General features: G+C 40.7%; 1 non-coding gene across 1 annotated transcript; it reads right to left on the minus strand.

Moving 5' to 3' along the window:
* Nucleotides 1-16,476: 16,476 nt before the first annotated feature.
* On the minus strand, nt 16,477-16,544 carry LOC148009520 (small nucleolar RNA SNORD36). The gene has a single exon (XR_015689822.1). It is a non-coding gene; the product is annotated as a small nucleolar RNA SNORD36 (small nucleolar RNA).
* Nucleotides 16,545-18,842: the final 2,298 nt, after the last annotated feature.

Genomic DNA, 18,842 nt, shown 5'->3' on the forward strand with positions numbered 1-18,842 from the left:
CAGCATATAGCTAGCTAGGAACCTAGTGTTCTATGCTAGGACAAAACACATTGAGGTGCACTACCACTTTGTGAGAGAGAATGTACTTGCAAGAGAGATTGACCTGGTATATGTCAATACACATGATCAAATAGCTAACATTTTCACAAGGGTATTGGATGCAAAGAAGCTTTGAAAGTTTTGAAGCTTAGTTGGAGTTGTAGAGATACAATTGAGCTTGAGGGGGAGTGTTGAGATGGCAAGCTCAACACGTGTGGACATTGATGATGGAATGCTTAGCTAGATGGGTACGCATGCCTACACTTAATACATTGGTGGTCATTATGATCCTCACATGGCCACTGACTTATCACTTATTATATTTATTTTGTTGCACCTATCTATAGCTGGCATAGTTATAATGACAATCAATTAGTATAGTCAGTTATGCACTATTTGACTTTGTAGGCCACTTTTCTTTATGTTGTATCTTATCTATACTTTATGTACATTGTATTTTGTATGGAAGAAGAAGAAAAAAAATAGCAAGAAAATGTTTCGGCCTCCATCTATCTTCTTATGGTAGAATTCATTGTAGGAATTCCAGAATCTAAAGTGAACATGTGGCCAACTCTACTTCTTTTTGTGACCAACCTGCATTTATCATTAAAGTATTCTACAAAATAACATTTTGCATTAAATCGAACTTACAATCCTTGCTCCACCATTTGGCCAATAGACATTAAATTCTTTATGATTGATAGCACATGTAATACATATGATAGACTCTTTGTTTGGCCACCATGCAAGGATAAGGAAACATTTCCAATGTGTAAAATTGGGTGGCATGAATCATTACCAATATGTACATAGCTTTAATTTTGTAAATCTTGTATCTCTCCAAACCATTCAGCATGACTAGTCATATAATTAAATACACTTAAATCAACATACCATACATCATGTCTTCCCTTTCCTATAATAGCATTCATTATATGCTGCATAACAAACAAGTGCTCATTTTTGTTTTTATTTTATCTTGAAGACGAGGCATAGTTTCCTTGCTAAAATTTACCACTGTGGATATCATCCTTCTTAGCATAACAATGCACTGCAATATGACCTATTTTGCCACAATAATGTCAAATAATAGCAGAGTTTTCAGAACATTTGTTCTGCTATCTACCTCTTCCTCTAGAGCTCCCCCTACCTCTAAAGTTTCCATGAACTCCTAAAACTTGTATTTCACAAAATTGTTGATTTAACCTATTTTGCTAGTTATCAGTAGCGCATCCCATACCACAGCCTCTCAAAGAGGATCTACCATGTCTCCTTCCTAACCTTGAGTAAAATGCTTGGACTTGTTCATCATTTCTTTCAAACGAGTCACCCTGCATATTGATCTCTTTGGTAATCATGAGAGAGACCAACTCATCAATTTTTGAAAATGGCTTTCGTACATATACAAAAGTGACAAATGATTTCCAATCCTTCTCATTATTAAGGCCACCCAAAGTAGATGAAATCAAATCATCATCATTAGGCATTGCATTAATCACTGCCAAAGCATCTACAATGCTCCTCACCTTCAAAGCATGCTCATTGATAGACATTTTTCCTTTCTTCAAAGTATTCAACTCTTGCTTGAGTTGAATCTTCCATGCCTTTGTATTTACTGAAAACATATTCTTAAAAATTATCCAAGCTGTATGTGAAGTTTTTGCATTTCTGATATATAGCATAGTATTATCGATGAGTGCAAATAGCCAATATATCACATTTTTATCCTTTACATTTCATTATATCCATGCCTTCAATTCATTTGCAATCGCATGGATACTTGGCTCTGACTCCTTTTTTTCACTTGAAACAAACTCATAAAGGTCCTTTCCAATAAGAAAGTTTGTCACGTGTAACTTCCATGAAGGGTAGTTGTTCTTATCCTGCTTCTCAAAGATGGGATTCCCAGTGTTCTCTATCATTATCACAAAATTGATACAAAACAAAGTCTTCTACAACCTTTCACAACAAGCACATAACAACACACCAAGCAACCTTTTTCATTGATTGCTCAATAATACATGTAATTGTTGAATGCTGAAATGACTAGGTTTTCTAGTTGATTTTTGTTATTTTTGATATATGAATGGTTAACTTTTGACGAATTTTGAGTGATGACTAGTTGTTTTGAAAGTGTTTAAAAGTAATTCGGATGAGATTAATTATGTTTTGGAACCTCATAAAGATTTATAGTAGAGATATGAGACTCTGTGATATTCTGATAGGTTCTATTGATGTTCTTATTGGTTCTATTTAGCTTTTATTTTGTTATGTTTTTCTTCTATATGAAGCATGGATTAATGATTGATAAAATTTGAGAATGTTTAAAAGCTCATTGGATGGTTTTTTATAGTTTGGAATGGTTTTGATATGAGTTATGTGGGGTTGATGTTTTTTTGTGACTTTTTGTAACCCTCTGTAGAGCTTCTGTAGAGTCTTTGTTCCTGTTATGTTCTGTTCTCTATGCTTCTGTAAGTGCTCTATGGAATGTATGTGTGACTTTGGGAAAGTTTTCTAGACTTGGAAAGATGTGAATGTAAGTTCAAAATAGCTCAAGAAAGTGGAAGAAGTAGCTGCTGAAGATTCAAGAGAAGACTGGAGTGAAGTGATAGTGATGAGCTATGCAGAGTCACTGTAATGGCTCTGGTGACCTTTCATATCAGACTTGATAGACTCCCACCTCTTCTATATGATACTCAGGCTCCCACTTACACCCTCTCTCTCTCTGAGAGGAACAGAGTCATCAGACAGGAGATATGGCATATTTATATACAGAGGACATGGGTCAGCCCTGCACAGCCACTGCCATCGAAGATGGCACATTATTATACACAGTTCTTGAGCATATCAGAGCAGGGATTCATAGAGATTCCGAGATATATGCAGATCTATATGCCACATCGATTGAGAGTTCTTATTGGACAGCTGAGGGTATCATCACATCAGCTTATGATTGAGAGTGGCAGAGCCAGTGGCATCCCACGGGAGGAGAGGATATGCCCCCTTTGCAGATCAGAGGTGGAGAGTGAGGAGCATTTTGTTCTCAGATGCCCGGCATACTCAGAGTTGAGATCTAGATACACATTGAGCAGCTCACTTCAGGGATGTATGACTGATATGGATCAGAGATCATTTGGCCGTTTTCTGGGAGAGGCATGGCACATCAGAGAGCAGAGCACACAGCGGGTCCCAGTCAGAGATGGGCCCACCCAGACGACTATTACACAATTCTTTCAGACAGATAGAGTGAGAGCTACTATACCAGCCTCCAACCAGACCTCCGGGCTCACACTACAGTAGGCTGAGGATCAGCGTACCCGACGCCGCACGAGGATCCAGGGGTTTCGAACCCCACAACCACACCGATAGGAGATCCGGAGGATTCTTGATCTACATCGACAGCAGACTGAGATCCGACGACACTCGACACATTGGATCTTAGATCTCCAGTTTTCTCTTTCTCCACCGCTAATGTACCACATCCTGCATCTAGGAGGGATCACCTGCTATTAGCGACTTCGATGACTGCTACTACATCCCAGGATAGTATATCTCCCTGCATCTGTTACATATACACATCGCACCACTTTATCACAGCCGATAGTTGTTCCCCTATCACAGCCGATATTTGTTCCCCTTTTGTAGCCATTATCTGGAGTACCAGAGCTACATACCCACATACACATATACGACACTTATTACACTCACAGCACCGTATTTTCAGTTTCCAGTTTTTAGCTTTTCATTCAGCACTTTTATTTTGGATAGCTGGACCTCATCAGTTGTATCACAGTTTGTCTCATAGGCCAGTTTTGGTCTTTAGAAGACGTTAATATAACTTTCTTTCTTTCTTTCTTTCTCTCTCTCTCAAGCTCTCTAGCACAATCTCTTGGAGGGGTATTCTTCTTTCTACCTCTCTCTCACATCCTCTCGGGGTCTCCTAATGCTTTGTTGTGCTTCCCCATGCCTCATATTTATAATGAATTGGAGAAGAGGCTTGTGGCTGAGAAGAGAAGCTCTTTGTGGAGGGGGATCTTGGAAAAATCAGTGATCGAATGCTCAGATCATAAATTTGATGGTTCCATTGGCTCCGAAAGGGGGGTAAAACTCCAAGACACTTGATTAGAAAGCTCTCAATTCACTCATTCTTTTTTTCTTTGTTCAAAGTATTGTTTTTTGTTTATAAACTACAATCGCGGCGCGCGATTTCGTAAATCCCTCTCTTTATTTTTTATTTTTATAAAATCTAAAAAATTAACTAAAACATCACTTATCTTTTCTTTTAAATGACATCCAGTTCTAGAAATCTCCATATCTTTTTTAGGATAACATCTAAAATATACTAGTTTTACCCAAAATCTAATATTTTTGGACCATCCAAACTATACACATTAATATTAGTGATTAATATAGCTCATAAGCCTCATTCACGTTGCAACTTACATGAAGGGTGGCTACGGTCCTTGTCAATCCGAGAAAAATATTAGATTTACGACTCTCAATTTTTCTTAATAAAATATTTTTAATTAAATAAAATTTATTAGTTATTAATATTAGTTAGTTTTTACCTTAGTTAGTCTTTAGTTAGTAACCTTACTAACTTATTAATTGACTAACTAACTTTCGAACTAACCAACTAACTTTTAATTGCATGGAAATATTACATCCTCCTCCCCTTAGACAAATCGAGATGTCCTCATCTCGAGAGAAACCGAGGGTATCATTTTGGAACCTGTGGATTATGGGCCCACCATGCTTTTACTATACTACTCTGATCACTCATAGGCATGCGGTCTTTTGAAACAACAACCTATTGTATTTGATATATCCGAGTCTTGATTACAAGAGCAAATTTATTGTAGTTACATCTCATGGATATCTTTTAGGTTTTTCCTAAGCATCTGGTATATTCTGGATCACTAGAGCTTGTACAACTTCATTTCTTGTAAGCTCAAGTTCTCTTCGAGTTATGTTGGGACAATTGATGTAGTTATGTCCAATGTTATGGCACTTGGAGCATCGATGTTTAGGGTGCTTTGGACATTCCCTTTTAAAATGACCTAAATTTGTGCAATAGAAAAAGCGCGGAGCTTTATCACTTGCAGTCACAAGGTTCTTGGTTGTCCTTGGCAAGAGTCTCTTCTTTAGATCAAATTGTCCTAGAATCCTTTTAGCAGATTGAAGTGGTCTTCTACCTTGGATACTATGTTCCCATATTGTCCTCTTTTTAGTTCGGGACTGAGCTCCATGGACAATCGGCTTTGCTTGTAATACTAAAGAATACTTCCAAGTTTTGACATTCTGGTAAGACCCAATCTATATTAGTTGAGAAGAAACGACTTAAGAGAAATTCATTGCACGTTATAACTCTCATTCCTTGCTAGAGTATCTTTGATCATTTGCAAGTTCGATGCTCAAAATAGATGCAACTCATATTACTCAGGTTAACTATAGTTACAAGAGTAAAGTTTATTCCAATACAACTTGTATTTCATGTCAATAAAATTTCTAGGATTTCTAATCATCTTGAAGAAGTGTTGTAGGTTCTAGGTCTTTGTCTTCATCTGATTCCTCTATATATCCATAGACTGCACATGTGTAACTTCGTTTTCTTGGAGGCTCAATGTTTTCTGGACTTAAGTCAAGGCAGTATGCTTGGACATGCCCTAGCTCATTGCAATGAAAGAATTGATGGTAGGGATATCTCCTACGGATGTGCCCTATCCCTCCGCACGTGTGGCATCTCTTTCCCTGATCTCGGGAAACATCTTTGTCATAATTTCCCAATCCAAGTTCTTGGACGATTGGATTCGCTTAGATTAATGCATCTTGCAAGTCCATTGGACGCATTGCTTCAAGACGGTGGTTCAAAGGAGTGTTTAGGCCATGGCAAGACTTGGATACTTGTTGTGCAATATCCATAGGTGGTGCATATTTTAGTAGGGTTACAAACTTTGAGTAATAAGCTTCCAAGGTTAATTCCAGCTGCTTGAGCTTGAAAAATTTATTCATCCTCAAAGTCTGGTAGGTTGGTGGAAGGTATCGTCCGCATACGGCATCTTTCAGCTGAGCCCAAGTGACAGCGGCTTCAAAAATACCTTGATCCTTGCACCATTGCTTCCAGCATAATAGAGCATGGCCAACTAGCTTAAGTTTGGCTATCATTGCTTGATTGGTAGAAGCAGTTTTCGAAGCAAAGAAATAATCATACATCGACTCAATCCATACCTTCGCCTTAGTTGCAACGTTTATTCTTTCTCCATCAAATTCGAGTGCCTTAAATTTATTGAGAAGAAATTTCTTCTCTTGCATGTCAGCATTTGTGGGTGTAGGAGGTGCCTAACAATCAAGCCATACCACATAGATTATTTTGTTTGGGATATGTCTATGAACTATACATGAAGCAATCACGCATCATTACAAAGTTTGGCTCTGATATCAATTGTGAGGTGCGCCCATAGGCTATCTAGGCATGCTTTTAGTGGTCTATCAGGAAACGAATCTAAGTGTCGTTGCCTAGTACTCCCATGGAATGTTCTGAGTTTTGTCACCTAGGGTTTCCAGAATCCGCCTTGCAATGAAACGTTCATGGCCGGAACCCACTAGGATCAACCTGAAATTTGGGCTCCTAATGACCAAGGTCTTTTAAAAGCATTCTAGCGTCGGATCTTGGACATCCTACTTTACGTAGAGATACCCAAGCTGAAGCAAACCCATGCCACACTTGGTTCAAAGAGAATGGGAAACCAGAGGGATGCACTGCTCAACCTCTCTGCCCATAGGGCATAGTCCCATTCCGGTCCCCTAAAACAACATGAATTGAGGCTCTATCCTAACAATTTCTAAGGTCAAAGATGGTAAGCCTTGTGAGAAGCCTCCCAGTTCTCTGGGACCACCCTGCCGTAGAACAGACCCATTGGGGATTCTGCCCACCCGCTTCCCTTAATAGCTTTAGTTTTCTATTAGGTTCTACCACATTTATGTGTGACATTTAACTCAGCTTCATTAATTAAGCCTTTTAGGGAACAGGATTCGTTCGCATAACTTATAGCACAGACACGAAAACAGAGCAAAGAAATCTATTCACGAACAAGTTCAAACAAGTTCCTTAACTTATCTTCAAGTTAATCTTTGTCTCCCACCCATACATGAGAAATTATGTATCCCTTCTGGCCAACAGAAGTATCCCTTCTATCGTGCAGAAGTAACTGGTCCAAATGACATGGCATCACAAATTCAATCCTTGATCTAGAATAGGATCTCCCAACATGCCTAGATGTTGGGGGCCACGGAGGTCTTCAACTCCATTCTAGACCTAGCAAGGGGTGTCTAGAGCTCCACCTGACCCGCAAGCTGTCTAGGAGCGAAACATCATTCTCGTGGTTAGCCTTTTCACCACTTGACATTTGGCCCATGAAGAGCAGTGCCCTCTTGGGGTTAATCCGCGGTGCGATCATGGAGGTAATCCACCCGTGCAATATATCCTTCATTAATTGAATCCTTTAGGAATCTAGCACAACAAGGCATCCAATCCTAATATCATTTTCTAGGAAAACAATCCTTTATCCCCATGGTACCTTGTCATCACAGACCAATTGTATTCTTGCCAAACAATGCAAGAATAGTCATGATAACATTACCATCACATATATGTTCTTCCCCTTGGGATCAAAGAGCGATTCTATGTAAAATTTACTTAACACTTGTATACATAAATTTTTAATGTCATGATTATGCCGTTCATAACCCATAATCGATTCTTCCTTGTAATTGCTCTATCAATGAACAAGCCATATGCAACTAGGTGCAATTAACTTTCCTTAATACATGCACTTTGCAAGCTCGATCTTTTGAATACGTGAGATAAAATTTATCCCTTTCGATGACCTATACTCGTGCATCATAGTATAGGCCTAGCGTATCTCTTACGAGAATCAAAACAAGCATCTATTAATTTGAAAATACATTACTTACGACCAGTACTGCGATTGGATTGACGGTAATGCCTTCATTGTCTGAAGCTTCATTGTTGGTTATGGAATTGCCATCTGCAGGTGACATTCTTCGCTTGGGGGCCATCATCCACAAGTAGACTCAAGAGATTAAGAAGGCAGAATAGATTCGAGATGGGAGAGTGTAAGAGAAGATGGTTAAGTCGAGTATTGAAATAGAGGAAATTGAACTAACTCTTTCCCTTGCAACCTCTCGGGGTAACTACTCTCTCTCTCTCTCTCTCTCTCTCTCTCTCTCTCTCTCTCTCTCTCTCTCTCTCTCTCTCTCTCTCTCTCTCTCTCTCTCTCTCTCTCAAGCTCTCTATCACAATCTCTTGGAGGGATATCCTTCTCTCTACCTCTCTCTTGTAGCCTCTCGGGGTCTCATGCTTTTTATGCCTTTCCATGCCTCATATTTATAGTGAATTAGAGAAGAGGCTTGTGGCTTAGAAGAGGAGCTCTTTGTGGAGGGGGATCTTGGAAAAATCAGTGATCGGATGCTCATATCATAAATCTGATGGTTCCATTGGCTCCGAAAGGGGGGTAAAACTCCAAGACACTTGATTAGAACTCTCTCAATTCACTCCTTCTTCTTTTCTCTATTCAAAGTGTTGTTTTCTGTCTGTAGACTGCGATTGCGGCATGCGCAATTTCGCAAATCCCTCTCTTTATTTTTTATTTTTATAAAATCTCCAAAATTAACTAAAACATCACTTGTCTTTTCTTTTAAATGACATCCAATTCTAGAAATATCCATATCTTTATTAGGATAATATCTAAAATATACTAGTTTTATCCAAAATCTAATATTTTTGGACCATCCAAACTATACACATTAATACTAGTGATTAATATAGCTCATAAGCCTTGTTCACATTGTAACTTACGTGAAGGGTGGCTATGATCCTTGTCAATTCGAGAAAAATATCGGATGTACGACTCTTGATTTTTCTAAATAAAATATTTTTACTTAAATAAAAATTATTAATTATTAATATTAGTTAGTTTTTACCTTAGTTAGTCTTTAGTTAGTAACCTTACTAACTTATTAATTGACTAACTTGGGAACTAACCAACTAACTTTTAATTGCATGAAAATATTACAACTTCCAATTTCACCAAATTAGAAGCAGGTTCTTGGGTCTTTTGTTGGGTATCAGCAGTAGCTTTCATATGAGCTGGACTTGGACAATCTTTTGCAATGTAGCCTTCTTCTTTGTATCGACTGAATAAAGGCTTGTAATCCATAGACCTTCTAGGGTTTGGACAATTTGGTGAGATATGACCCTTTTCTCCACATCTGTAACACTCCACTTATGATCTCTGGCCACCGCCAGATTGCCATCCTTTGTAACTCTGAGAGGGAAATCTCCTTGGACCAAAATTAGGACTGAACTCCCTAGGCTTTGGTCCAATGTCCTATGTTGTCATTTTGGATTCTAGCAAGTTGAATCTTGCATCTTCATCTTTCTTTCTTCTTTCGTGCATCTTTTTCAGAGAGCAGATATGCTCTCTATGGTTCTTCCTCAAACAATATGAATAGAATACATTGAGCAGCTAAATGTCCCACTTGATGGTACTTTTTGCACCATGTATTAGAATATACCACATCTCTCCCACCTCCCACAGGAGTGGATATATCGGCGGTATTCACATTCAGTGTCTGTAGTTGTTCTGTGATCACATCCATAAGCTCTTTCTTGATACTTGCAACTGAGTTGGACAGGTATTTTTTCAGATTTTCACCTCTTGGAATATTTGTAGAAGGGTTTTGGGAAGCTTCTATGATTACTGCATACACTGGTTGAGTTGATCCAGAGGGTCCTCTATTCTGGTTCTGATTCAGAACTCCTGTTGAGACTTGGGGTTGTTGATTCAAGTTGGTAGGGTTCCACTATTGTTGAGTTGCCATTGGAGGAACTGTTTGAGGTCACTGTTGTTATGGTTGAACCATCATTTGAGGCACTGTCATCTGTGGTGGCCACTGTGGATTAGGTACATTGTACTGCGACACTATTTTCATCTGGGGGTAGGGATAGGGAACCGCCCCCATGGGACTGAATTTGGTGGGTATACCATTCCTGGCATGGGAGGAGGTAAGACTCCTCTTCCTGAGGTCATTGACAGATTTGCTTTAACTTCGTCATACAGTATTGTACCTTCAACTATAGCTTGCAATTTTCCCAGTCTTCTCAATTCCATAAACTTATGAACTTCTGGTTGTAGGACTCTAAGGAAAACTCCCTTCTGGATGCCTTCATCCAAATGATGGTTGGTCCATCTCTTTAGGATGGATTCCATTTGTGAGACATAAGCTTCTACTCTTTCTCCAAAGGACTGACTTAAATTTATAAACTCCTCTCGCATCCGCTCTTCAAAATCTTCATGCCTAAATTTAGTGAGGAATTCCAACTTCAGGTCGTCCCATGTGCCAAAAGTTCCTACTGTTTGTCTCTCGTACCACTGAAACAATGTGCCCTTGAAAATAGTGGGGAATATTGCTAATCAATGCTCGGGGGTTCTTGCATTGTTAGCTACACATGCTATCATAAACTCTACTACATGAAGATCAGGGTCTTCATTGTACTCTCCTTTAAAAATGGGCAATGGGATTACATTTGTTGGCTTGTCATCAATATTTCCAGGATGGATTTGACTAGGAAGGGGACCTTGAGTTACCGTCGAGTCTTTTGTGAAGAGTGCTTTCAGGGTATCAAAGGAGGCTTCTGTTGCAAGCTTGTTCACAGCCTTGATTTTTGTATTCTCTGTTCTCACATACCTCTGGACTCATTCTAGTGCTTGCCTCTTAATTGTGCCATTCATTAGGGGGTTGGCTCCAACCAGTTGGTATGTACTCAATAGAATAAAATCAGAGGGGGCTTCTCTGGATGACTCTTTGGCTAACATCTTATCTACTTCTTACTTTTCTACATCTCTAAATTCAGCTTTCAAACCACCTCAAAGAGGGAGGTATTCCGTTCTGAAGGTATCAAAACTCATTCTTCTGAGGATTGTTGTTATACCATCATCATAGTAATGCTAGCTTCTAATGGTTTCAATAGTGTATGTTGTGAAGAACACTCTGTCTATCAACTTCCAGTGGGTTGCTAATTGAACAAATAGAAGATTGTCAATGCACCAGGCATCCCACATCTCCTGCTATTGAGCATCTGCGAATAAATTCCAACTCTTTTCTTTCTTGTTTTCATGAACCTCCACTAACCATGACTCCTGAAGCTTCTTCACGATCTCCCACTTGATGATGTCTGAAAACTTATCAATGAATGTCAAATCTTCCATGGATGGCCATTCTCTCTGTTTTTGCACTTCAATTTGTTCCCAAACAATTTGCACCAAGATGCACATCTCTATTGCTTCAACTGAAAGAGGAAATAGTCCACCACATAGAGCTTGCATATGGTAATATGTTTCTACCATTGTGGGATGAAATTCTTGTAGAAAGTGGTTTTGGTAATGAGAATCTCTAATTCTTTAGTAGTGGAAGGAACTTTGCAAATATTCATTGAATTTTTATTTTCTTGGCAATGCTATTTCCCTTATTTTCAGCCTCTTCTAATGCTTGTTGATGGCAAGTTTCCCCGGCTACGCACCAAAAATATGGAGCCCCAAGAGAAACATCAAGGAAAAGGGGTTTCTGGTATGCAAGAAAATCTATCTTGTAACATCAAAAAACTTTTGTTTCATTATTTAGAGAACCACAACAAAGAAAAGAACACCACTAGAAAAAATCTTCACATTACTTCATAGAATAATTCTTCCACGGCTTTAATTTCAACAAAATCCATCATTCTCTTTATATTCTTCATAGAATTCATCAATCAACAAAGAGAATACAAAAGAAACACTACTTTGAATGGAAAAATATCACATAGTATTCATCTTCATTGTCTTCATAGTTTTCTCTCACAATCTCTCATATGTAGATACATTGTTTTGCATAGAATTGTCTATCTTTGACTCTTTCTTTCTCTCTCAATCAATAATACATGCACAATGTCATGTGGGACTGAGGCCTTGCTGCGAATCAATCTAGATATCATGATCACTTGAGGTCTCTCCATCAATGTCCATACATAATCGGCAAGGCCTGGCCCCCATATAGCTGCTCCATACATCAGTGCTGGAGTGACTAGAGTATCAAAGAGCCACCCCTTGGTGCGGGGCTCCTGGAAGTGTGCCTGATAACACTGTCGCTCCATAAGAGCCAATGCTGAGTATCCTCTAGTGAGGCGGTCACGAGCTGCCTGTGTCATCGAGAAAGTCCCTGAAGCTGCTGTAAAGGTGACTCCCAAATATACATATGATCCAGTGACCTCAATACTCCCTCCTGCTACCATGAAAATACTCTGTCTGCGTATCTGAGCTGATGTATGGAATATAAGAACCTTGGTTTTACCAAGGTTCACTGTCATGCCTCTCTATATGCAAAAATTATCCAATGCTAATAAATGCTGTTGTAATCCCTGAGCTGAGTCTGAGACCAACACAATGTCATCTGCATATAGTAAGATATGAACTGTGGCTCCACTGAGATCTATACCTCCACCGGCTCGCTGTTGAATAAACTCTGCTATCTCATCAATGTATAGCTCAAATAGAGTCGGTGAGAGTGGGCATCCTTGTTTCACACCAATGGTGCTCACAAGGGGATCTGATATACCTCCCGGACATCTGACTCTGCCAGTAACCCGCTCATATAGTGCATAAATACCCCACATCATGTCATCATCCACCCCCAGATCAAGTAGGCGTCTGAAAAGCCTCTCTCTCGGAACCATGTCAAAGGCTTTGTGGAAATCCACAAAGCAACAGTACAATCTCTGTTTCTTCACTCGTGTCTGGTCGATCAGACAACGGAGAGTGAAGATGTGGTCTATGGTAGAAAATGCCCGTCTGAACCCTGCCTGTCCGGATGTGCGCATGCACTCTCTCTCTGCTAGCGTGCTGAGCTCCTCCTCCATTACCGTGCCATAAAGTTTGAACAAAACTGGCCCAATCATGATGGTCCTATATGTGTTAGGATCCATAGGATCCCCTGACTTGTGGATAGGTACAATGGTGTGCTCTATCCACGAGTCAGGGAACCCCTCCGATAATGCACGGTTGAAGAGGTGAGCAATGAGTGGAGCCAATGTGTCTCTGCCATATATAATATGCTTTGCCTGAAGATCAAACTGGTCTCGAGCACGGCCATACTGTAACCGTGAGATAGCATGTTTCACCATACTAGTGGTGAAAAAGGATGAAATACCCGGTCTTGGTGTACATGGTGTGGGTATCAGCGGCTGTGCGGGTACATGATATAAACTATGTGCGTATCCATGCCATACTACAGGGTCATGTATCGGTGTGGGTGAGCGTGGTTCTCTGATCTGCCTCCATGCCTCTGCACAATCTCTGCTCATAAGAAGGTGGTATATATCCCAATATCTCTCCTCCTCCCATTCTCGCTTTTTATGGCGGGTCAAGCGGTGCATGCGTCTCTGCGCCTGTATGTGTGTGATCTCTCCTCTGGCCTCCAAATCGCGTAGCTGTCGACGTAGATCTCTGCACTCATCATCATACCACCTATTCTGTGGCATGGTACCGGTCCGAGGGGGGTGCATGTATGTGTGATGTGGAAAACTAAGTGTAGCAGAATCATGCAGAATGCGTGTGATATCAGTGGTCAGTGTATCAAGGGGTGCGTATGGATCAAGTGACGTGATGTGCTCCTCCAGATGCTGTGAGTAAATATGTGAGAGCTTATGAGTGAAGTGTATGGTAGTATGCATGTGGGGTATGATATCTGCATGTGGTGATGGTAATGAGGTGAGGAGTGAGAAACTGAGAAAGGTGTGATCGGCACCGAGTGGAAGTCTCCCAAGGCCGAAGGACTCGATAGTATGCATCCCATCGATCGGTCCGAGCAGATAATCTACAGTACTCTCGCCCCCCCATGTGGGAAGCATGTAAGACCTCCTGAATATGGCAATCGTGCCATCCCGTTATAAATAACGAGATGATGTCTACTACCAAGCTCAAGTAAATGCCCTCCATACCCTGTGGCGTCTGGCCCAGTATCTGCTGACTCCCTACTGATCCCCAACTCCTCAGGGTCTAATGCTCTCATGATCTCTGGCTGCTCCATATCAAAACTCTCACACTGTCGGCTCTGTGTGCGCCCATTGAAGTCCCCCATAAGGAAGACCTCACCCAAACTAGAATACAGAATAATGTCCTCTGAGAGTTGTGAATAAGGGGAATCTCTGGCCTGAATATCACCCTACGTAGTAGCATATCTGGACCCTCGTGGTGAAAAGTAGCATACTGCCATATAGATCCATCTCTCATCTGATATCTGCACTCTGATCCATATGTAACTGGCCTCCTCATCTCGTCTCACTAACTGGATATGTCTCTGTATCCCCTGACGGAATAGAACTGCCACCCCTCCTGAGCCCTTAGATGTGCTCTGCCTAGTAGTAGCCCGGTATGCAGATACCCACTCAAATCCTGTAATGCGTGGAAGTCCTCTCTCTGGGCTCTCATGTGTCTCTGTGAGGCATATAACATCATGGTCGGGTAAAATCTCCTCAAGTCTGTCCGGTCGTGACCATAGGGAGCCATTGCAGTTCCAAACTGCCACACATATCGGGGTTTTCTGTACAGTCCTCTGCCCCGTCTCATAGGCCGTGCCCCCCTATTTGGTGGGGCGTCCATCTATAAAAATCCGACCATCTCGATAGAAGGCCTTACAGCCTTCTCTACGTGCTTGGAGTATCTGTGGCATGCATGCTCATCTGTGTGCAATCTGCATCTGAGTCAGGTCCTCATCCATGAAGATGGAAGCCCCAGTCATCCCTCAGAGCGAAATCCGCTTCCGAAAGAAAGCGGCTCTGTCCTCCGGTGTGCTCATATGTAATATCAGAGCTCTGACCCTGGTAGTATCTCGTCCTGTATGCCATGCTTGAGTAAAGGGCATGCTCATGTACCCTAGTCGGGTGCATAGCCCGCGTGCGTCCTCCTCTGAAGAGGCCCCTTCAGGGAGCCCAGTAATACGCACGTTCAATCTGCGCGCGTTCCTGAGCCTCTCCTCCTCTAAGGTCTCCTGAACCCGGACTACCTCCTCCTTTTTATTTTCTTCTTGGACCTCCTTCTTAATGTTCTTCTTCACTACCTCAATCCACCCCTCCTTATTCCCTTCTAATTCTTCCTTCATGTTTGCTTTGATTTTTTCCTCCCATCCCTCTCTCGAAGCCTCATGGAGCCTCGAGAGGAACACCAAGGAAAAGGGAATTCTCTTGCAAGAAAATCTATCTTGTAACATCAACAAGCTTGTTTACCATGTTTCATATGATCACAATGAAGAAAAGAACACTAGGCACAACAAATCTTCATGCAGCATCATGTAGACCTCCCACGGATTTGATAGAATTAGCCACATTCTTCAGTATCTTCACAAAATCCATCAATAGAACAAAGAAAGCAAAGGAATACACCATCTTTGAATGGAAATACATCACATAGTATTCATCTTCAATATCTTCATAGTCTTCTCTCTCAATCTCTCATATACAATCACTCTGTTTCAGTAAAATTGGCTATCTCTGACTCTCTCTCTCTCTCTCTCCATCAATAATACATCATATCCTTACTACAATCTCTCAAAATCACCCTCAATAATCCTTCTTAGGTCGTGGATACCCCTCCCAAGAGGTATGTCTGATATGAAAAGTCACTAGAACCACTACAGTATCCTTTCATAGCTCTCTACTGTCACTTCACTCTAGTCTTCACTTGAGTCTTCAGCAGCTACTTCTTCCACTTCTTTCAGCTCTTTTGCACTTGTATTCACCTCTTTCCAAGGCTAGAAAACTTTCCCAAAGTCACACATACATTCCACATAACACTTACAGAAGCATACAGAACAGTCTACAGAACAGTACCAGAACAGCTACAGTACAGAACAGAACAGAAGCAGAACAGAAGCAGAAGCTCTACAGAAGACCTACAGAAGGTCACAGAAGGTCATCAAAACTACATAACTCATTCTCAAACCATTCCAAACTCTCACAAACCATTCAATAAGCTTTCACAATATCTCATTCTTCATCAATCAATACTCCTTCCCTCTTTACAGAAGACAATCAGAACAAAACAAACCAAAACAAAGCAAAACAGAACAAAACAGAAGGTATACAGAACCAATCAGAACCTATCAGAACATCACAGAACCACCAACAAACATCATGATCTTCCAAAACACAATCATTATCATCTAAAACACTCTCAAACCACTTCCAAATCAATCAATCATCTCATAAAATCAACCATTCAGCTCTCAAAAACAACAAAAATCAACCAAAAAACAAGTCATTTCAACACTCAACATATCCCCACACTTAATAAGGAAGCATCCTCGCGACCCCGGAAAAAGGGAATACAAGTTCAGGGAAAAGCTCAACTTTGATCTTCAATATCTTTTCAAAAAGAATTCATCCACCACGACCCCAACTTATAACCTGTTTCTGATAGAAAAATACAAAGAAAGGAAAACTCTTTATACATCAATACCTCTTATCAAGCTAAAATCACAACAAATTTATAAAGGATATAAGAGTTTGCTTCTTCTTCATCTGCATCTGCTTCAACTCTCCAACCACGACCCCATCACCACAATTTTCCAAAACGTAGCTCGTACACGAAATCCAATAGGAAACCACCACGTTCGTTTGACATAAATGAACTCACAACACAAACACTAATACACAACACAACCATCTGAATGACTCCTTCAAAAAGAGAGTTTTTCATTAAAAGCTTCCACCATACATTGGAAAGGTATCAATGAAGATGATCCCTCTTAAAAGATTGATGTTGTCGGAATCGATCCATAGATAAGGATTCATCTACAAAGTTTTTAGGAGGATTTTGAAAAAATTGGAGACAGCACATCCTTTCCAACAGGACCAGGTATCTGCTAGGCAAACAGAGGGCATGAAAATACAATATCTCCAGCTGTTAGGAATCAATGCTAACATTGACATTCATGCACAACTTTGGAATAGGCTTTGAATCATTATGAGAGTGCCTATGCATATACGCCAGGTACCAAGCAAAGTGAGCAGTTAATCTCACTGAGGGATCTGCAGACTGTGAATACTGCTGAGCAAAATGAACATAATTCTGATAAGCTTGACTGGAAGCTGTCCATTCTCCTGGAATTACTGGCCAATTAATCTGCGGTCCTGTAAGGGAATCATCCGAACTCCATCCCCTTCTTCTGAAAATCTGATTATCAAACCCGTCACAGTCACTAACCAACTGAGGTGGTTGAGATATGGAAGTGTTAGGAGAGGGTAGTGGAATAAGGGAAAGTGGATGAAGGGAATGATAGGAAAAATCATAAAAGGAAGAAAATGTTAAAGAAGGAGTGGCAGAAATTTGGAAGGAATCACTAAGGAAGGGTGTTAACTGATAAATAGGAAAGGTGGAGGGTACATTAATGGAGGGAGAAGGACAGGGTGGAGAAGGGGAAAATACCCTATCCTCAATAAAGGAACAGTAAGTGAAAATAGGAATTTGAGGGAAAGATGAAGGTTGGAAAAGAAGGGGTAAAATAATGGTGGAATTAGATTGACAAAGGGAAATATATATAGCATAGCGGTGAGCCATTTGTTGGTAATAGAGGAGGGTAGGAACAGAAGGTCCCAAGAGAGATCGTCTATGATAGGCATCAAAGAAGGTAGCATCAAATGGATTATGTTTGGAAAGATAGGTTAAGAGATCCATCCTCAGTTGATTAGTACTCTGGGCAAAGGTAGGAGCTGTGTTTTATCTTTGATTTAGGACCACCGAATCAATCATGGGATGCCACGAATTATCATGACAATCAGCCACTTTGGAGGAATAACTCTGGAACATGTCAGCTATGCGCAACTCCAAATGATTGACATACAAAACAGCCTGTAAGACCACATCCCCCACATACCATGCCATATCTACCTCATCTGGAATTAACAAATCTCCTCGGAGATACATGTATGACATCAACATGGTATCTGGCGTGACAGAATCTTCAAAGACCATTCTGACTACCTCTGTCAACAACTCAACAGACCAAGCCCCACTCCAGCCATCCTGTGGAAAAGGTAAATCCATCGTGGAAAGCTTCATGTAGAAGACCAACTTCTGTAAGTGGTAGTGGACAAAGAAAGAATGGTCTGGTAAGACATGTTCCTGAAACTGTTCAAAGGTAGACCATAACAAGTCCATTCTGGACTGCAATCTTTCCACTTTATCTTGGAATAGAGGGCACAAAGTAGCCTGTCTCTGAAGAGCAGCCAAGTCATGCTGGGAAAGAGAAGGAATCAATGGAACAGGAGGGCTTGGAGGAACAAAGCGGGACTTTGCAAGTTGATCTTGCAACTGTTGGATTTGGGAGGCTTGGTTGGCCACTGTGTCATTAGCAGTCTGTAAAGCTGAAAGCTTGTCATCTAAGATAGCGTGGAATTCCTTCGCTTCTCTGGACATCCTCTCCTTCTCTTCTGAAAGGCTAGTAACTTGTGACTGAGCCTCGAATAACTGGGTCTTCAATGAAGAAATCTCATCGCTTTGGGTAGCAACCAGTTGGGTTTGTTGTTCCATTTGCTAAAATAAATCTGCTAGGGTATCCTTAGCAGAAGCTAACTCAGATGTTGCCTTATGCAACTGGTCCTTAGACTGCATGAGTTCTTCATAGAAAGATGCGTACAGCTGTTGAACATAGGCTGTCACTGACAACTCAATGGAACTTTGAATATCCTTGCA

This window comes from Lygodium microphyllum, chromosome 30, assembly GCF_053477565.2.
Source record: "Lygodium microphyllum isolate KBCC chromosome 30, Lygodium_microphyllum_v1.1.10, whole genome shotgun sequence".
Lineage (NCBI taxonomy): Eukaryota > Viridiplantae > Streptophyta > Polypodiopsida > Schizaeales > Lygodiaceae > Lygodium > Lygodium microphyllum.